Consider the following 6,000-nt stretch of genomic DNA (forward strand, 5'->3'; position numbering starts at 1 on the left):
TGATTGAGAGGGAAAAGAGATGGTGCTGATGTAAGAACATTCTTCAAAATGAGAAGAAAGCCCTTAGAAGTCAAGAGGAGCTGGAGTAAGCTCATTCTCATCCTTAGGTTTCCTTTCTAGAAACAGGTTTTTTCACAGAGTTTCAAGGATATTATCCTCCTGGGGGGCTCCTTCAGGCCAGGTGGAATGCAGCCCAACTGGTTTAAAAGGGAACATGAACTACCAGCCTCTACATCAGACACAGCTCTGAAACAGTTCCTTTCCCCACTTATGCTTCACTGCTTCTATTGTAATGCAGAAAACAATACAAAAGAAAAATGTATTTTAAATTTTTTGTGTGTTATATGAAGCATCATGTGCCTGAGCAGAAGTTCAAGGCCTTGGAAAATTCTCTTCTTTTTTTCTCTTTCTCAAAAATCATTGTTTTTGTGCTGGAAGAGTGGTAAAAGATTTGAAAACTCTTAGAAAAAACTACAACAAAACCTGTGATCTTCTGTGTACTCTGGCTAAAGCCAACTGAGCCTGACCTTTCTAATGTATTGGCCGAGCTGCAATATCACAATCACCTGTGTCACAGTGTCTATTAACGTCAAAAGTACACAATTAATCCCTCACTAGAACTTGCCATATGTTGTACTTAAATGTCAGAAAGAATAATCAACTTTCCTGCCTCTTGGAACCCAGGTGAGCGTGGAGACAGGTCCCTGTCCAGGTAGGAAGGCAGAAGCTCCTGCTCTGATTTGTGTGGAGCCAAAAAAGGACTAATAATAGGATAGAGTTTTAGAGACTGCTTACCTTCCCTCAGTGCCGCTCTCAGTCGCTGTCCTGCAGGAACAGACACCTCAGACACGTGCTGGGTGTGATGAAACCAGGGGCCAAGTGCATCTGAGCCCTGTCAGTGGCTGGGGAGGAGGAATGGACACACAATAGACAGCAGTGAAGGGACAGGAGAAGGAAGGGTTGAGCTGACTCACCTACAGCAAACAAGAAACACCCAAGAACAACTTGAATAGCAGCCTGGCAGCTGCCTGTGCATCCAGGGCATGCAGAATCATACTCCTTAAGGATCTAGGGGCAGTTTTTAATACAGTTCCTTCAGCCACTCTGCACTGGAGCCAAATGGGAAAAGCAAAACAGTTCAAGCATTCACACCTGGGCTTTCAGGGAGAGAACAGTTCAACAATACCACAAGGTGAACAATCCCAGCCTGGCTGGTCTTTGTATTCTTGTGTCCTGGTGCAGAAAAAGTCAGTACATTGCAAGGGAAGAGTTACAGCAGGTGCTTTAAAGCCCAAACAAGAGAAGCCAAGCAGGAAATCCCAGGATCATTCAGCAGATCACAGGCAGAGCTGCTCGAGAAGAGGAGGAAGAGCAAAAGTAAAAACCAAGAAAAGCCAAACCAGCAGCAGGAGTTACCTGGGGAGGGTGGCTGGGACACCCTCTGGGAGCTGGAGCCGGTCCAGGTGAGGTGCTGCCCACCCAGCTCTGCCCCTGGCGAGGTGCTGCTCCCCCAGAGCTGGTCCGGGTGAGATGCTGCTCCCCCAGAGCTGCTCCAGCTGAGGTGCTGCTCCCCCAGCCCTGCCCCTGCCCTGCTGTGCCTCCACAATCAGCCCAGGGAGTGCTCACAAACACCGGGTGCAAACACAGCGAGGGTGGAGCAGCTCCGTCCACCTTCCCAGCCTTCCCCAAGTATTTTCTGTTCTTAGCACTCTGGCCACCCAAACCTGTTCCAAGGCACACCTGGATTCGTGGCTCTGGGGCAGCCTCTCATGGACACTCTGGTTTTGGGAATTCTGACATTGTGTGGACACCTACAAACCCCTTCCAAACCCGGACTTTTCCTACCATGGCAGACAAAACCAAGTGCTTTTGATGACATGACTGTTTGCTGTAGTCAAAGTGGTTCTTCATATCCCCCCATAACGTGCAGACTGACTAAGTGTTGATATTTTAAACCCACTGTCACGATTTGCTGCTCCCTCAGGTGAGTCACTAAGCCCACACTCAGACTGAGGGTGTCTGGAACAGGGAAAGGCTTTTTGTTCTGAGTTTTCACAGCACCTCAGTCAATAAAATTTGGTTTTGAAAAGTGGGGTTCCCACAACCTGTCGTAATACCAAGAAAAAAATCCTTATTTTATAATTTGAAAGGAACACCACTGCAATCCCAGATCTTTTTCTCTATTAACTTGCTTCCGTCACCTGGATGGCACTTTTATTTCGGTGTTGCTTTATGGTTTTGAGTATAATTCTGTTATTAGCCACGATAAAGAAACAAAACCAGATCTGTAACAAGGTGATGTGCTGGCTGTGAATGGTGTCAGATGCTTCAGAGGCTGATGAAGAAACTCTAAGGGTGGAAACAACATCTGATTGCATCCAACCCCTCAGCCCTGCATGCGAGGAGGAGTGAATATTCCTATTCCCTCATCTCTTCAAGCACTGGGTAAAACATCTTGATTATTTTCCTCTTATTTTATCACCTTAGATGGTGTAAATTCCTGCCTCCTAGGAGCTCAGGTGATATCCTGTGAGTTCAGTCTCATAATCCTGTCAGAGAAGGAATCTGGTTTGGGAACAGTCTCTGGATCAGTGGCAGCAGAACTTACCTGTGGACTGAGACACAAATTACCAACCTCACCCATGCAGTGACACTGGACTAGTTTTCACTGCCTTTTTTCTTTTTATTTTTCCTTGGGTTTAAATATTATCATGCAGGAAATATTACCGTGATGTAAATATTTAATTCTAGAAATTTTTCATTTCTTTAAGAAAAGGTCATTAATTTCAGGATATGTTTGCACCACGTTTTGCTTTCTGTGGATGTATTTGGTAGTAAAATATCTCCAAATTCAGCCTTAAAAACTTAATGTGCATTATAAAAAATAATTTGTATTATTATATACTTCACTTTATGGCATGTGCTGTGAATATAAGAATAAAAATACTCATTTTCCTCAAAAAAGGCTATTCCTTGAATTGAGCCCAAACAGATGGCAGTGATGCTGCAGGATGTTTGTACTCCTGCCTTTATTTCCCACAGAATTGTGTTTCCCATTATTCATCCAGGCATTTTTCCCCCCTTCATGACTTGAATTGTGCAGGAATAATTTAGACACTTTTAAAAGAAAAGGTCACTACCTTGCTTTGGGGGCTTAACCCAAGTGCTGAAGTGAAGGGACAAATGTCCTTTGGGTCCTACACAGGCTGTGCTGAGCAAACCAGGGGGTGGTGATGACACCTGCCTCAGGTGCTGTCCTCTCCCAGATCCAATCCCTGAGCCTGCAGCCAGGTAGTGGGAATACCCACAGTGTCCCAGGGGGTCTTTCCACGGTATCAGGGCTATCTGTGTGCAGATCAAAGCTTCTCCCTCCTCCTCCTCGTAGCTCATCCTTCTCTGACCTGCTTTGGCAGCACTTCCAAGAGCAGAAATAACTGCAGCAAATATCAGAGGAAATGTCTCTGTGACTCCTCCAGCATTGGTGCAATTACACCCAGAGCTAATTTACTGTGCAGTCACCGAGATGCTCCTCCTGATTACACTGCTGTGACCTTCTTAAATTAGAGACATCACAGAGAGCTTTGTGCTGATTCATTTTCTCCAGTTATGTGGTCCTGATTGACAATTAACCATCCATTCTTTGAGGTGTATTTCAGCTCTTGTTTTATTATTGTTTTACAACCATTTCAAAGACATCCCATGTATCCACCCAGGACATTCCAGAGGGGCATGTGGTGAGTTTTGGTTTGCCTCATGCTTGGGAATTATTTAGCTGGGTGTCATCCTCTCCAAAGCACAGGAAACCGTGTGCTTCTTTCTTGATTTTTCAATGATCAAAATGCTATTTTTTCTTTCTAAAAATCTATAATGAAACTGTCACCAAATAAATCTTTCTCCTCTGCAGGAAATGCTCATCTTGTGCATCTGACAGCTGCATAAAACTTCCTGTTCATTAATGGCACAGAGCTCCCAACAATTATAAATGATTAACCAGCTTCTTTTATTACTGTCCAGAATGAGAGCCAAGACCATTCAAATATTGACAAGCGAGGAGCAGATTACTCTTGGTCTGTATTTGCATCTGCTTTTGCTACACGTGGTCTTGAAAGGGGCTGATGTGTTAATTTAAGGTGAGAGCTTCCATCTGGCTGCTCCTGTCAAGGTTTATTTAGCAGAGCAGGAGGGATGTGCAGCAATAGACCCTTGGCAACACGAGAGAGAGATGAGAGAAGGAACCTGCAGGAGAACAGCTGAGCAATAAAAAAATTAGGTACAACTCCAGTCAAATTCTGATGGTTTCAGACGAAATACAAATGAAGCTTTGACTCAGCCTTTCCCACTTTAGTCCCCAGAGGATGGATGAAGTGAGTCATGGACTTCTTTCAGATGAGAAAGGACCAACTCAGCATTTGCATTGCTTAATTTGCCCTGGATCCCAAGCAGGGAGAGCTCGGAGTCACCTGAATCCCAGAGCCAGAACAACCCCTCCTGCCTCAGCACCTGGACAGGATTGGGCTGATGCCCAAGGGGTGGCACAACGGCCCCTGAGATCCACAGGGATCCCTGCACTGATGGCTGGGAAACAGCTGGAAACAGGGATGAGCTGGCAGATAAGAGATGCTTCGTTTGCAGTGAAAAATTCCAAGTTCATTGAGTTTAGGTCCATTCCTGTTCAAGAAAGCCATGGGAAGGATAAATTGGATGTGTTCCTACCTTCTTTGGTTGACATACAAGGACTGTAGCAGGGTTGCAAGGCTGAAGGAGGTGATTTGGTTCCAGTCAACACCGAAAGGAAGGAGATACCAAAGTAACTGGAGTTGGTGACATGGAGTTGTTTCTTACAAAAACTCAAAAAATCCACCAGGAGCTATAGAATCATCTCCCTTTCCACCTTCCTGTGGTTTCAGCTTATCCTGAACATCTAAACCACATTTAATATGATCTGAATATCCCAGTGAGAATTTTCCCCCATGGAAATGTTGGCCAAATGCATCATTTCCCAGTCTCAGGGAAGGTTGTCCTGGCAGTGAGAGCTTTGGCACATTGGCACAGTCAATGCAGAAGAAAGGGAGAGGAGGGAGCAACACAGCAGTGTTTGGTCTTCAGATGGAACCTGCATTTCTAAAAAACTCTGAGTGAGACCTCTGAAGTTCAGATTTGCCAGTTCAATATAAGTTACCTACTTGGAGTAGGTTTCCAAAAAATTAGAGGCAGTGCTGTGACTGATGTTGTTACATCCCTGCGGCTTCAACAACTGACAGGCCCCAAAATAAGGTGCTGGCACTCCTAAATTCCTGATCCCTGGTGTGAAATCCATAGTCCTTGAGACAGACAAGAGCTGGAAAGATGGTGCAGAGGTAAAGTCAGACACATCACACCATCACCACAAACATCCCCGTCTCTCAGGGAGCAGGTGCTGTTTTTAATGGGACAAAGGAAAGCACATCTGAACCTGTGGTCCTCCAAAACTAAAATGCCTGACTCAGAGCTACAGGGAAAACTGTTTCTGCTTAAGTTCTGCTTAAGTTTGAAGCTTTATTGGATCTGGCTCCTTTACAGTTAGTGATTCCTGGTGATTACTGAAGAATTATGTTTTCAGCAAGTAGGTTTTCCCCGCTGTCTCTTATGGAGCTCATATTAATTGTTGAATCTGTCTTATATTTAGCCAATGTGGTCTTGAATGGGTAATGAAAAGGAGAGAATAATTGCTTCAGTGCAGGGAGCTCCAGGGAAGCAGAATCCTCCCTAATTATTACCATGCTTCCCATAGCTCTCAGCAGGGACCATGAGCGTGGCTGCAGCCTGAGTTACTGTGGTCTCCAAACCCAGTGGAATCCCTCCAGATCCACACTGATGTGGGAGCAGAATTTGGCTCACACACTGCAGCTGGAGCACCATGCTGAATGAGAAACAGTTGCTCACCAGAGAGAGCCTCAAACATCATTTTTCAGACTATATTGCAACCTCTGTTTTCTGCAGACACTGGCTGTGGCTCACAGT

The sequence above is a fragment of the Chiroxiphia lanceolata genome, chromosome 17 (genome assembly GCF_009829145.1).
Source record: "Chiroxiphia lanceolata isolate bChiLan1 chromosome 17, bChiLan1.pri, whole genome shotgun sequence".
NCBI lineage: Eukaryota > Metazoa > Chordata > Aves > Passeriformes > Pipridae > Chiroxiphia > Chiroxiphia lanceolata.